Genomic DNA, 16,118 nt, shown 5'->3' on the forward strand with positions numbered 1-16,118 from the left:
TGTATGTAGGTCTGTACCTGGAATCCAAACCCACAAACCCCAGACTGCCAGAGCGGAGTGTGCGAACTTAACCACTACACCACTGGGCCATCCCCTACTCCATGTCTTTTTATGGCTTGATACTACATTTCTTTTTTACCACTGAATAATATTCTGTCATTTCTTTTTTACCACTGAATAATATTCTGTTATATGAATGTACCACAGTTGGTTTATCCGTTCACCTACTGGAAGACATCTTGGTTGCTACCAGTTTTTCGTGATTATGAATAAAACTGCTATAAACTTTCTAGTGCAGATTTTTGTGTGGAAATAATTTTTCAATCTAGGAGCATGTTTGATGGATCATATGGTAGGACTATGTTTAGCCTTGTAGGAAACTGCCAATCTGTCTTCCAAAGTGGCTATCCTATTTGCATTTCCACCAGTAATGGATGAGCATTCCTATTGCTCTGCATCTTCGCATCAATTTGGTGTTGTCAGTTTTTTGGATTTTAGTCATTCTAATAGGTGTGTAGTACTATATCATCAATATCAAATCATTGTTCTAATTTGCAATTCCTTAATGACGTATGAGTTGAACATCTTTTTATATATTTATTTGGCGTGTATATATATTCTTTGTTCCAATCACTTGCCTATTTTTAAATTGGGTTGTTTGTTTTCTTGTTGCTAAATTTTAAGAGTTCTTTGTATATTTTAGATCCAAGTACTGTATCAGATGTTTTCCAAACAGTTTCTCCCATTCTGTGGCTTGTCTCTTCAACCTCTTAACAGTGTCTTTTTCAGGGCAGTTTTTAATTTTAATTAAGTTCAACTTATTAAACTTTTTTATTTTATGGATCATGCTTTTGGTGTTGTATCCAGTAACTTCTTGCCAAACCCAAGGTCCTATAGATTTTCTTCTGTGTCATCTTCTAGAAGTTTTATAGTTTTACATTTTATATTTTGGTCTAAGATTAATTTTGAGTTAATTTTTGTAAACGGTCTAATAGTCTGTGTCTAAGTTCTTCTCCTTCTTCTTCTATTTTTTTTAAAGATTGGCCCTGAGCTGACATCTGTTGCCAATGTCCCTCTTTTTCTTTTTATCTCCCCAAAGCCACCCAGTATATAGTTGTGTATCCTAGTTGTGGGTCCTTCTAGTTCTTCTATATGGGACGCCACCTCAGCGTGGCTTGATGAGCAGTACTAGGTCTGTGCTTAGGATCCAAACCAGTGAAACCTGGGCAGCCATAGGGGAGTGTGTGAACTCAACCACTCAACCATGGGGCAGCCCCCTCTTCTTCTCCTTCTTAACATACGGATAGCTAATTGTTCAAGTACCACTTGTTGGAAAGACTGTCCTTTCTCTATCGTATTACCTTTGCTCCTTTGTTAAAGGTTAATTGACTATTTGTGTGTGTCTATTTCTGGGCTCTCAATTCTGTTCCATATGCATTTTTTTTTCATAGAAACTTATTTTGTGGAGGCTGTTTTATGACACTTTAAGGCCTGTGCTTGTTGTCCTCAAATTAATGATTTTCATATTAATTATTTTCTTTCTTTTTTTGTGAGGAAGATTGGCCCTGAGCTAACATCTGTGCCAATCTTCCTCTATTTTTTATGTGGGATGCCTCCACAGCATGGCTTGATGTGTAATGTGTAGGTCCATGCCTGGGATCCAAAGTTGCAAACCCTGGGCTGCTGAAGTAGAGTGTCTTAACCACTATGCCACCAGGCCAGCCCCTTAATTATTTTCAAATAGGAGGTGAGATATCTCAACAAACTGAGGCCAGTTCCTAATTCTGTGTTATCAGTCCTTGCCCTGGAGAGCCCTCTGGGCATGTCCTCTGTCATGACATGCAAAAGCAGTCCCGAAATTCAATACTGAGCCAAACTTGCTCTTTGTTAAAAGGAAATCCAGAAAGCAAACAAAAATTAGGCAGTAGGTATAAAAATAATTGAGTTCTGTAATACCTAACAAGACCCTTCTCTCCTAATTCTGTTTGTCTTTCACCTCCTCCTCTAAGTCTTTTCTGACTACTCCAGCCCCAAGAATTCTCATTCTTAGATGGATGCCTTAGCACTTGATTTCTGTTTTCTGTCTTTACTTCCCATAACTAACTCAGGTTAGTAAATATTAACTGCACCACTTCTCTTTTGTCTTGTCTCCCTCTATTAGAGAGTAAAGTGCTTGACGGCAGAGGTCTTACTTCCTTTGCCCTCTCCATGGCATCCACTATGATTTCTGCCTTGAGAAGGTTAAAATCTAGAGTTGGAAGGATAGTTAAAAGATTGATAGAAAGCACACATTTAAAAAAATTAAACACACACAATTGTGTGCATGAGAAATACAAGAGAAAATAGGGATGCTAGTTTAGGAAGGAAAGAAGGCTTCAGGGGAAAATTGGACCTTAAGCTCAGCACTAAAGAAACCCCAGCTTTCAGTAGAGAAGAGGGGCAAAGTCAATCCAAAGAGAAAGGATTAATTCACTCAACACATGTTTTTTGAGCTTGGCATTATGCTAAATTGTCTGTGTGGTGAAGTGAGGTGATAAGAGGAGAGGGATGCAGGAGCAGGATGTAGTGGACACTTAAGAGAGGCCAGGCACTGTTTCAAGAGCTTCACAGCTTTAGAGTCCTTGAATCTTCATAACAACTGTAAGATAGATCCTATTACTGTCTCCATTTCACAAATGAGGGCACTGAAACATAAAGTAACTTAGCTTAAACTGTAAAACTAGTATCTGGCAGAGCTCGAATATCAACTCTGGGAGCCTGGTTCCCGAATCTTCACTCTTGAGCAATATACTATACTGGCATTCAACCAACCAACCAAGCAAGAAAGCCAACAAACCAAAAGTCACCCTCATAGTTAGAATCCTGTTTTGCAAAGCACAATGTGGATTAAGTGGAAAGGGGTTTTTATATTAGGTAACTAGAGAAGATATTGGATAGGGGAAGAAAAATTGAAACAATTTAATGCCAAGGGGAGACCTTAGATTTGATTCAAATGCTATTAGAAGGTGAATATAAGGTCTTTAATGGTACAATGGCACGATGAATCAGTGTTTTGAGAATATTAATTGCATCTCCATGTGAAGAATAGAATGAAGGAAAAGAATGATAATTGGAAAAAGCTCGAAGTGAGATTTTTAGCTCTGTATTAGGTTCTAGCAATGGGAAGAGAAAGAAAGGAATGAAGCTAAGAGCCACTTTGAAGGAAGAGCAGGAGAATTTCGGAAGTTTGCTGGCTCTATGGGGTGTAGAAGGTGCCCCACCCCTAGTTAAAATGCAGACCAAGGAGCAAGAGGGAAGATGAAGATTACTGGGAAAAATGATCCATGTGATCATGGGTGAATTCAGCAGTAGATAATGTTATTAATTCCTCAAACTTCCTCATGCTTAGGAGAGATGTAGAAAATACTCTCCCACATTCTGCAATCCTCCATTATTTGGAAATTAGATTGATCATGTCTGTGCTTCTTCAGAGAATATAAAGACTATTAAGTCTGTTAAAGCAGCTCAGAGAACAAAAAAAAATCATTTTTATTGCCGATATCCTATGAGGATTGTTTCCTCATGAAAAAAATAAAGCAAAACAAAATAAAAACAGAAAAGAAAAAGAAACGGTGCCATCTAGCGGTGACTAAGTGCTGTAGGTGGGAGAAAGAAATGAGGATGAATTATTACCCAAGTTGTCTGATGATGTTTCATTGTACATATGTATCACACACCTACGCAAAAGTTTCCCATATTCTTATGTTTTTTCTCATGCCCAGAATATTCACTGCTTTTTAGGTAGCTGTTTCTAGAAGGAGGCCTCCATTAATGTTTTCTATACATATAGATCGTATGAGGTGAGTTATTTTCATCACACTGGATGCTGTTATTCTAAGTATAAAAAATACAAAGTAATGACCTTTGGACTTTCAGTAGAAATTGAAAGTTGGGTGAAAAGATGTGGTGAGATAATATATGTCGTCAGCTGTCTATGGCTATTGAACATGAACCTAATTACTTCCTTGTCGAGTGCTCAGGGCAGTAACAATGAGCTCTCCACCACCACGCCTTTATTCCAGAAAAGGTGGTTCCATGCCATCTTCTAGGTCTCAGAACCAGTCAAAAGTTTATTGTCTGAAGGTAAAGATGATGCTGTTAGATGATGATATCTGCACTCTCCACATGCGAGTATTCTTGTGGGGGCATCTGGAAAACTTGAGGCATAAATGAATCCCTTGTCATGGGGTAGGACTAACCGGAATTATTATTTATTAGCAGACTATAGATAAATCATATTCATTTTGACATGAAAAATAAATCTTACTCCTTTTATCATATTGTATGTTATACCACATCTAAGCTTATCAAAGCTTATTTAAGTCACAATAATTTACTAATAGCCAAAGCATGGTCATTTTGATTTGTCGTCACTAGATAATCCCCAGAAACCAATTTAACTCAGACATAATATCAATTTGGAGAGCGAAATGGGTCGTTAGACTAATCTTACCCCACTATCCTATACTCCCGCTGTCCTTCAGCAACCAGAATGATCTTTATAAATGTAAATCAGATTATGCCACTCTTTGCTTGACTCACAAATGGCTTCCCTCGGAATAAAATCCTAGTTCTTAGCCCTTCTCTACAAGGACCTGTGTCACCTGCTCCGTCCTCTGATGGTAGCGCCTATGATACTTTTGATGCTCCAGCACACGGATCCCGTTTGTGTCCTTGGACATGCTGAGCTCATGCCTGCTGAGCCCCTGCACAGCTCCTCCCCTGCCTGGGCCTGGGGATCTTCCTTCACATTTCTTCATACTTTCTTCACATTTCTCCAAACTTGTGCATCATTCCCTCCTCGGTTCAGACACCACTTCCCCGCAGTGGTCTTTGCTGACCTCCAATCTAAACCAAACTCTGAGCATTCTTAATGGCCCTGTTTTATCCATTGCATATTTTGGTTTATTTTTCTCTCCCTGTGAAATACAGCTCCATGAAAGCAGCCCCTCTATGTTTACCTCTGTACCTGAGATCCTAAAAATGACTGGTATTTAGTAAATATTTCTATAAATATTCATGCAGTGAATACAAGTGCATAAATGAGTAGATAGGAACAACACATAAACAAGGAAGCTGATGCTGAGATCTGAATGTCATCGCTGTGGACAGAAAATCTGGGTTGAAGTGAGATTCAGAAATCTGAGCGATATCAAGCACTCTGACTTGAGCAATCCCACCCAGAGGACATGAATTATGCCTTGAAAATGGTCTTAAGGTTTCAATAAAATAGGCAGCCTGGTTGGGCATGATGCTTTTTCTTGCTGCTGTGATTGCCCTCACTGGGGAGATGTGTTTCTGTTTCTTTGTTGCTTTCTTTTTCGCTCTGGTGCTTGTTTGCCATGCTCACAGCTCTGTTGGTGTCCCATCCATCTATTCCATGGATGTTGGAATAAACCCTCGAGGGCTTCTAAGATTGCTTGGGGACTGTGCGGCACGTGCTCTTTTTGTTGAATCTCCTTCCTAATGTGAATGCTGTGTGTATGCACCGAGGGCCAAAGGGACTGCTTGAAATGATTGCCTTAGCCCAGAGAAAAATCTGCCAGAGTCAATATAAAAGGCTCATTCATGGGAAGTCAATAAACTTTTCTGGGCACCAAGGAATTTTTCAGTCTTTTGAATTCAACTATATCAGAAAGTTAAAGGATGAAAAAAATTCTATGAGACACTGCAGTTCTCCTTGTTTTTGGAGACCTTGGGAAAAAGTCTAAAAGCTGTACTAATTACAGATATTCACATGATTTCACTTTAAACACAGGTTTTGGCCGCTAACCCAACACGCACGCCATTTCCGTTGCCTGCTGGATTTTTCCACCTTTTAATTTTTTCCTAGACAAAGTATCTCTGTCTCCTTTAAAAATCTGAACAAGACTCACCTGCTGCATGGAATGATTACTTCCTTCAAATGGTTTAAAACCAGTAGCACCTCTTTTTTCTGTGTTTGTAGGAACGCAGATGGTTATATGTGTGTTTCTGTCATGGCGTCAATATCATCTACAAAACAAGGCCTTGAAGTGTAATCCTCTCCGTCTCTGAAACAACGAGAACAGCAACACTCGAGTCTCTGCATAGATGTTCCTGAATTATCTCTTCACTTTGCGAGCTCGTTGTTATGGACTGGATGTTTGTGTCCCCCCAGAATCCATCTGTTGATGCCCTAACCCCCAAAGATTTGGTATTTGGAGGTGGGGACTTTGAGAGGTGATTAGGTCATGAGAGGGGAGCTCTTACTAATGGGATTAGTGCTTATAAAAGAGACCCCACAGAGCTCCCCCACCCCAATGAGGAGACAGTCATCTATGAACCAGGAAGCAGGACCTCACTGGACCCAGAACCTGCCAGCGCCTTGATCTTGGACTTCCCAGCCTCTGGAACTGTGAGTAATAGACGTTTCTTGTTTAAGCCACTCAGTCTGAGATATTTTTGTGATAGCAGCCCGAATGAACCAAGACAACTATATAGGCAGAAAACGGTTTTCTTGGTTACACTTGGTTGCACCTGCTGAATATTCCAGCTCCTGTCACTGTTGCTTCTATTTCATATTTTAACCTGCTAGATGTCTCCTTGATTGATTTTCTCAGTTTATTTTGGATGCCTTGTCATATTGACTTCTTCAGTTTCTTGGAAAACTCCATATTTCAAGCCATCTTCTCTTCAAACTTTTCCCCTAAATAACATTTCAGGTTTGGAAAGAAAATTAAAGCTCACCTTGTCCATACACCATGCAATGATTGAATTCTCCCTAAACTGTTTGGCAGAATAGATGCCCAGCCAAGGCTTGAATTCCTCTAGTGAGAGGGGACTCACTTCCTTTGGAAGAAACCGATTTAACTTCTGGATAGCTCTGCTCATTAAAAAATTCTTTCTTCAGATGAGCTGAATTCCTTCTCCTTGTAGCCACTACCATTCAGTTCCTGAATGCGGAACCAGCAAGTTCCTCTTTCATGTGAGGCCTCCTCAAATATTTGAACACAATGAATTTATAATATGTGGCTTGCACTTCTTTTCTTTTGTTTAAACAACATTCCTCATATGACATAGACCTGCATCCCTTTTCCCTTGTGATTTCTCTCCTTTGCTTCCAAATCCTTCTTAAGTGGAGCACCCATGCTGAAGACAATGTTTTGGACTAGGTGGCCTAGGGTCCAACAGGGCAGCAGCGTCCGCCGCATTTTAGCTGTCCTCTTTTGCCAATGATCTTGTTGCCAGTTGGGTCTAATTTTTAAAAATATTATACTTACTGTCAGACTAAACCCCCTACGTCTTTTTTCTTTTGTATTACTACCAAATTGTCAAATCATGGTTCTTGTATTTAACACTTTTATAGTTGGTTGCTGGGTCCTTACTATTTTTACCCACTAAATTTCATATTATTGGATTCAGCTCATCCATCCTACCTGCCTAAGACTTTTTGGATCCTTCTCTTATCATCCTACATATTTGCAGATTCTTTCAGCTTTATGTCACCCACAAGTTCAATGCCTGCATTTAAGTCTTTGGTGAAAACACTGCTTGGAACAAAGTCATCTGTTGCATAAGAACAAGCCAAACATACTGTGACTCTTCTTAATCTGTTAATTTAGGAGCCCACTTTTTGGAGTTTTAGGGAGGATTGCATGAGATAAAGCACTTTGAATTGTGCTTATGTTTGATGGGTGCTCAGTAAATTAGTTATTGAGACTTATCCCCCTTCCTGAAATTCTTAGGTTTAATTTGCCTTTGCAGATCTGTTCTTCATAAAAAATAATTCCTTTAATTTTAATCTGTGTCTCCGTTTGTTCCTATCTTTAAAAATTCTCAGGTTTTAGCTACATAATTATTTTTAAAGCGATTATTCTAATCCCTCCTGGTGTATTTACTGGTTCTCAATTTATTTCATATCACTTTCTGGGTTTCTAAAGGGTGATTTAAAAATAACATTTATTGATTTTTTGGGGGTTTTACAAGTCATAACATTTGTTGGATAATTTTGGAAAATAAAGAAAAATGGGGAAAAAAATCATGGAAGGGTTTGTGTGTTTATTTTGATATTCTCAGTGAATTCTTTAGGCTGTGGGTTTTATGCTTCTCAAAGAAGCACTGCAAAATTTGCAATTCCCTAAGGTGTAGATTTTCTAAGGCTTTTTTTCCTCCTCCTAAGGGTGTATATGCAGTGTTTAACTCAAATTCCTGCTAAGAATATTAACTTTCATTTGTTTCTTGACTCTTTTTGTCTCTAGCTAGCTATTCATCCCCTAAGCAAAAACAATCAGAATCCCTTTGTGATTGAAAAATAATAGATCTCCAACATCTTTTTAAGTCAGGGCCATTTGAGCTCTATTTTTGCCCAAGGAGAGCATGAATGTAGGTATCTTTAGATTTTCCTCTTTGCTTGTTCTTCAAAGTGTTTCACTCTTCTAGACAGAATCACATACATCCACCACAACTGAGCAGCTCCAATGCTCTTCAACCTGATGGGGTTTAGACGAACTGGGCACTACTATAAGCAAATGTTTTATATTTTGTTTTATGGCAGTATTGTGGGCTCTGATTAGGTGCTGTTGAATATTTTCAATCATTTTGGTTGCACTGGATATTTGTTAAAATGGGAGAAGCTTTTATTTAGGACATTATATTGATCCTTCCGATGCCTGCGATTCCAGGTTGATGTTTGGCGTACCTCCAGTCTTTGAACTCCCTAAAACTTTGTAGGGGCGACTTTGTTTTTGCTCATGTTTGTTGTCATTTTAAGGCAGACATATTTATAGTCACCTCCCAATCATAAGCTGAACATTGCAAAGTTTCTGTTTAAAGGTAAAGATGGTTTCCCATTTCATGACTGCTGGACTGTGCAGAGTACACGCTGTGTGAGTGTTGGGGATGGTGGGGTGGGGTGTGGTGGGGCGGGGTGGCTCTCTTGCATGTTCTCTTCCCTTTTGTTAACTCTGGCTGAGCTGGCCAGAGCGCTCGAAGTGGGAGCCAAGACAAAGCATCAGATACTTCATTACACTGACTCTGATGTCCAGGGTGGAGATTACCTGCTGCATCTCAGGCATAACCGAGGTGGTGGTCGACAGCGCTGCTGGATGATAGAATCTTCCTGGCCTAACTCTTTGCAACTACATAGTCAGTTATAGGCATAAGTAATCCACCACGGCTTCTTTTATTGTGTAAGTCAACACTGTAATTTCTAGATTGCTAGATTCCAAAGGGCAGAAATTGCGTCTATCTTTGTAACTACCTTGGCAAAATTACAAGACAAGCCCTGTTATGGTTCAAGAGCAGTTTGTAAATAATTTTTTTATGATAAGCATAATGGCTTAATAATAAAGATAAGATGATTATATGAGGAATAGAAATCAATTCAAGAAAAATATTCGTTATATGGAACTCTTAAAACGAAATTTTTAGTTTTCTTCTTTGTATTAGTAATAGTCATAGAATGTTTCTGTGATAAAGTTATACTATGTCATGAAGATCAATTATTAGTAAACCCTGTGTTTTTTAAATGAAGAGTTGGCACTCAAATATTCTATATGGAAATATGATAAGTCTCTAAATGGGCAGAAAGGTAACCAAGGCACTTTAACCCTTTGGCTTAGAATAGCAATAAAAACTTATCAGCTGGGAAATTCTGTTTTTAAAAAATTTGTAATAACATTTCTAAGCTGCAAGGAACTTAAGAGATTCATTAGACAATGATCTCAAGCATCATTGGATGGTTATATACCATTTCTCGAACTTAATGTGTTCAAAACTGAGTTCCTGCTTTATCTTACCCCCTAATTTCTCCATTCATAGTCCTTCCCTTCTCATTTGGCAGCAACTCCATTCTTCTGATTGCTCAGCACAAAATCCTTGATTATCCTCTTCTTTTCTCTTTCTTTCACATTCCATATCCTCTTCCATCAAGAAATCCTGATGGCTTTATCCTCAAAATATATTCAGAATCCCACCACTTCTATTGCAACCACCTTGACTTGAGGAACTCTTAGTTCTTACAAGTTTTAATGAAATAGCCTCTTATCTGATGTCTCCGCTTCTTCCCCTGCTTTTCTTAAGTCTATTCTTAAGACGCATTTAAAAACTTTAAGTCATACTACATCACTTATCTGCTCAAAACTCTATTATAACTTCCCATTCCACTCAGAGTAAAAGCTAACATCCTTATAATGATCTGTTAGAAGACGTTAGATGATCTGGCTCCCATTGTGTCTCTGGCCTTCTCTCCTCCTTCTCGCCTCTCACTGACTCCATTCTAGGTACAAGGGCCTCCTGGCTTTTGCTCCATCACCCTAGGCATGCTTCCATCTTAGGACCTTTGTACTGGCTGTTCTCTTTGCCTGGAATGCTTTTCCTCCAGAGAGCTGAATGCTTACCTCCTGCAAGTCTTTGTTTGAATGTATTACCTTCTCAATATGATTTACTCTTACTGTCCTATTTATATTTGAAAACCTCCAATCTCCTTACCCTGCTTCATGTTAATTTTGCAAAGCATTTATCATCTTACAATTATTTTCTTATTTATCTTTTTTGTTTAGTATGATAACAGAATTTAAGCATCACAAGAGCAAGGATTTTTGCTTGTTTTGTTCGATGAGCCTACAACAGTGCCTGCAGTAGTACCTGGCATATAGTAGGTGCTCAATTATATTTATCAATATTATCAAATGAATGGACGGATGAAAGGAGGTCTTATGGGTTTGATATAAATTTGGCTGTTGGAATGATTCCTCAACAGTGGGAATATCTTTGATTAAGTGAATAAAAATGAATTTGATATTACAGTAAAATGGAAAGAGCTTAAGCTATAGAGGTATACTTTACTCCACCCCTGCCACTTTCTGATATAGTTTCTGCATTTTTGACATAAAAATAATAATATCTACCTCACAGGGTTGTTGTGATGATTAAGTGAATTAACATATATGATACACCTAATATAGTAACTGACCCATTGTAGGACCTCTTAAAGTGACAGCTATCATAACCGATCTCCTTATCCATAGGAAGATTATGATAGGCTCTCACAAGATGAGTGCATTCTAGCAAAGATTTAAGGAAAAAAGAACACTGGTCTTACATAAAGTCTTTCAGAAAATAAAGGCAGAGCAAATAATTCCCAATCATTTTATGAGGCCTGCATTAATTGTGATACACAAACGTCTGACAGACATTATGAAAAAAACAACAAAAGAAAATTGCAGAGTAATGTTCCTAATGAATATAAACACAAAAATCCTAACAAAGTATTGGTAAATAAAATCTAGTCGTATACATAAAAGGACAATAGAATGACCAAGTAGTGTTTATCTGGCTTATCTTAAGGTTGGTTTAATAGTCTACATTCAACCAATGTAATTTCCTATATTAACAGAATAAAGAAGAAAAACCATATAATCATTTAAATAGAGGCAGAAAAAGCATTTGACAAAATTGAACACCATTCACAATACAAAAAATTCCTAGGAAATTGAAAGAGAAGGGACCTTTTCTCAATCTGGTAAAGAGAATCTCTGAAAAAACTACAGTTAACATCATACTTAAAGGTGAAATATTGAATGCTTTTCCTCTAAGCAGTAATATCCAATCCAACCACTTCTCCTCAATGGTATGCTGGTGGCTCCAGCCAGTGCAATAAGGTGAGAAATAAAAGTGAAAAAGCTCAAAGTTCATAACAAAAGAAGTATAACTATCCCAATTTGCAGATGACATGATGATTTAGGTAGAAAATCCTGGGCTGGCCCTGTGGCCAACTGGTTAAGTTCTCGCACTCTGCTTCGGCGGCCCAGGTTTTCACCTGTTCGAATCCTGGGCGCCAACGTGATTCAGGCCATGCTGAGGCAGCGTCCCATGTACCACAACTAGAAGGACCCACAACTAAAATATACACAACTATGTACTGGGGGGCTTTGGGGAGAAAAAGGACAAATAAAAAAGAAAAGAAAATCCTTAGGATTCTATAAGGTAATTATTAGAATTCATCAAGACCTCAGAACACAAGGTCAATAGACAAAAATCAATTGTATAAATATATAATAAAATATAAAAATTCCATTTAAATTAGAATTTAAAAACTTACAAATAAATGAACAAAAGATGACCAAGATTCTACATTTAAAACTACAAAATAGGGGCCAGCCTGGTGATGTAGTGGTTAAGTTCACGTGCTCCACTTTGGTGACCCAGGGTTCGCAGGTTCAGATCCCAGGTGCAGACCTACATACTACTCATCAAACCATGCTATGGTAGCATCCCACATACAAAAAAGAGAGGAAGATTGGCACAGATGTTACCTCAGGGACAATCTTCCTGAAGCAAAAAGAGGAAGATTGGCGGGGCTGGCCCCATTGCCGAGTGGTTAAGTTTGTGCGCTCTGCTGCAGGCGGCGCAGCGTTTCATTGGTTCGAATCCTGGGCGCGGACATGGCACTGCTCATCAGGCCATGCTGAGGCAGTGTCCCACATGCCACAACTAGAAGGACCCACAACTAAGAATATACAACTATGTACCAGGGTCTTTGGGGAGAAAAAGGAAAAAAATAGAATCTTTAAAAAAAAAAAGAGGAAGATTGGCAACAGACATTAGCTCAGGGCCAGTCTTCCTCACCAAACAAACAAAAAAACGATAAAACACTTGCTAGAGAAATCAGCTAAGAGCTAAATAAACTGAGAGATACATCATTTTTATGGATTGGAAGACTCGATATTGTTAAGCTTATTCCTAAATTAACCTATAAATTCAAGATACTCATATTCATAATCTTACCATGCTCTTTTGTAGAAATTGACAAGCTGATTCTAAACTTTCTATGCAAATGCAGAAGAAGTAGTTTATCCAAAAACTTTTGAAAAGGAAGAGTAGAGTTGGAGGACTCATATTACTTGACTTTAAGACTCACTATAAAGCTACAGTAATCAAAACAATATGGCATTTGCATAAGAAGAGACAAATAGATTAATGGAACTCAATAGAGAGTCCAAAATTAAGATCTACCCTTTATGGACATTTTATTTTCTACAAAACTCCAAAGAAATCCAGTTGAGAAAAGAAAATGTTTTCTTTTGAAAAACACAATAGTAGAACAACTAGATATCCATATGAAAAAAGAAATCCACTCTTGCTTCACACCATACACAAAAAGTAAATTCAACATAGTCTCAGAACTGAATGTAAAAGCTAAAATGATAAGGCTTCAAGAAAAAAAACACATGAGAGTATCTTTCTAACTTGGGGATTGAAAAAAAAACTTTTTTAGATAGCACACAGAAATTAATAACCATACAAAAAATTAGGTAATTAGACTTTATCAAAATTTAAAACTAATGCACATCAAACTACACCTTTAAGAAAATGAATGGGCAAGTGACAGACTGGGAGAAAATATTTGCAAAATATATATTTGACAAAGAACTCACAGCCTCAAGATATGTTTACAAAAACTCCCAACTCTATAATAAAAAGACAATCAAATTTTTTTTAAATGGGCCAAATATTTGAATAGATATTTAACAAAGGAAGATATACAAATGACCAATAAACCCATGGGAAGATGCTCAGCAATGTTATTCATCAGGTCAGTGAAATAAACCACAATTAGATAGCATTACCCAACCACCAGAAGTATAAAAATTAAAAGGGCTGACAACTTAAAATTGGCAAGGATCTGGAGTAACAGAAATTCTCATACAATGTTAGTGAGGATGATAGAATGATATAATCACTTTGTAAAAGGCTCTGGTAATGTCTTATAAAAGTAAAATGATTACTGCATTACAACCCAGCAATTCTACTCCTAGCTATTTACACAAAAGGATGAAAACATATGTCTAGAGAAAGATTGGTATAAGAATGTTCATAGCAGGCTTATTCAGAATAGCCAAAAACTTGATAAATCTCAAGTGTCCATCACTAAGAGAATGGATAAACAAACTGTGGTATATTCCTACAATGGAATATTATTGGAATACTACTCACCAATAAAAAAGGAATGACTTACTGATACACACAAAAACATGAGTGAACCTAAAAGAAATCATACATACGTACTGTATAATGGAGAAGAAGAGTGTTTGCCTCTGGTAGGGGAGCAGGGACTGACTGGGCAGGGGATTGAGGAAACTTTCTAGATCTGGAATGATGGGGGTGTTCTGCATCTTGAGAGGGGTCTGGATTACACAGATATATACTTATCAAAACCCACCAAATGGTACACTAAAGATTTGTCCTTTTTACTGTACATGCATTTTACCTCAAGGAAAAGTTAAACAAGTAGTGAACTCTAGTTAGTGAGGTGTATACCTAAGTATAAAGTCTACTGAGGTCTGAAACTTTAAAATGCATCATCAGAGTATTGATTGGTGGATGGATAGATGGATGGATATTGGACACCATATGAAGAAACCAATGTAGCAAAATGTTAATTGTAGAATTTACGTGGCAAGTGTTTGGGTGCTCATAGCATAATTATTTCAATTTTTCTGTATGTTTGAAAATTTTTATAATAAAAAGTTGGGAACAAAAATTCTTTGCTGCTAAAGTCCTGGATACAATGACTCTTGGTTGGGTTTATAGATATGAAAAACAGCATTTCATGTGTGTGTTTGTGCAGATTAATTATAAATACTGCATCCTAGAGAATTTTTGTTTTTAATTGTTCATAATGTAATTGCTGCTCTGTCTCAACAGAGAGGAGCCCTGTGAAACGGGGTGGATTTTCTATATTTTATCACATGACACAGCAGGCAAGTCAATAACATCAGTTTGATCCAATATGAATTTTCAAGGCATATCCCACAACACCTTACCTCGGATGGCTAGTTAACTATGTAGAACAAAATAATGTTCGTCAAAGATTTATACCATCAGATTTATATTACAAAAAGACTTTAGAAATATTTAGGAAGAAATATTATCATTTATCTACTTTTAGTCCTAAATTAAAAGTAAATAAATCATTATTTAACCATGTCCCTCAATATTTCCCCTGAAATTATTTCTTGCTTTCACCAAAATGTGGCACCATATTTTCAACCATAGGAAAGCACGAGAACTGAGTGAGGTCTTGTGATTTAATTTAATTTCCTGAATACTACCTTGGAATTAAATAAAAATGTATACTTCTAACTTGGAAAAAATAAAAAAACTTATCCTAAAGAAACCAATCATAGCAAAGGAGAAGAAAAATATTCTTAGGGGGTGTTCTATAAAGTAGAGATTTCTCCTTCCCCTTTTTAACCATTTTTCTTTTATATTTAAAAAAATCTCCGGGAAAGAACAATAAGTGGAATTTCATATCAATGGCAATGAAACATATTACTAGTCAATATGGATTCATCAAAAAAGAGTCTCATTTTGAGGCAAAGAAAATAGGAAGATTTTATACAAACTTACCAGAAGCATTCCTGTCCCTGAGAGTAGCTAGGAAGAAACCATAGGCCTGATTCAAACAGAGTCTTCAGTGTCTTGGGGTCAGGACAGGACAGGCTGTGTCCGTGAATAAACATTTTTGCTGAGCTCTACAAGGCAACAACTCTACAGGATGTAGGCGCTTCTCAATACCACTTCATTAACCAAAGTTTACTAATCTTCCAGCTGGAGTTTTAATCAGGATTTGTTCAAGGAGAATCCGTACCTGTAAAGAAAAGAGAAGTCATCGCCTTCTGAAGAATCAAGAAAGAAACAGGAAACAGTATGATGAACTACAGGTGTTTACTTTTTCTATCACACACCCTCCTGTAAATGCCACGAATACACACAGCTCTGAGCAGGCAAAGACTGTCCCTCAGCTGACACACACTTGAGATCCAACACATGGTTTATAGCAGTGACGTGTCTGAACACAGGTCAATTTCTATATCGTCTGTAACAATACGCCAGGTTGAACAAATAAGAGTTTGGTAAACAATTAACTTTCAACCTCTGCTTATCTCGGAGCTTTACAGCTAGTTGTCAGCTTGTCTGGGTTCTTATTGTTGTATTTCAAGTAGCCCTTTTGCTGTTTACCAGGATATCTCATTCCTTTACATTCTCCTTATTCATTATTTTTTATCTTAAAATCATTAATTAATTAATTAAGGAGTAAGAGCAATACTCTGGAA

General features: G+C 37.4%; 1 long non-coding RNA gene across 1 annotated transcript in view; it reads right to left on the bottom strand.

Moving 5' to 3' along the window:
• The window catches only part of LOC138923284 (uncharacterized), a 46,256-nt gene extending 30,413 nt beyond the window's left edge, over positions 1-15,843 (bottom strand). The window contains exons 1-2 of the long non-coding RNA XR_011436703.1: positions 15,750-15,843; positions 15,412-15,652 (exon numbers count right to left, since the gene is read on the bottom strand). This is a non-coding gene — a long non-coding RNA (uncharacterized lncRNA). The remainder of the gene's footprint in view (positions 1-15,411; positions 15,653-15,749) is intronic.
• Positions 15,844-16,118: the final 275 nt, after the last annotated feature.

Source organism: Equus caballus, chromosome 2, assembly GCF_041296265.1.
Source record: "Equus caballus isolate H_3958 breed thoroughbred chromosome 2, TB-T2T, whole genome shotgun sequence".
NCBI classification, from domain to species: Eukaryota; Metazoa; Chordata; class Mammalia; order Perissodactyla; family Equidae; genus Equus; species Equus caballus.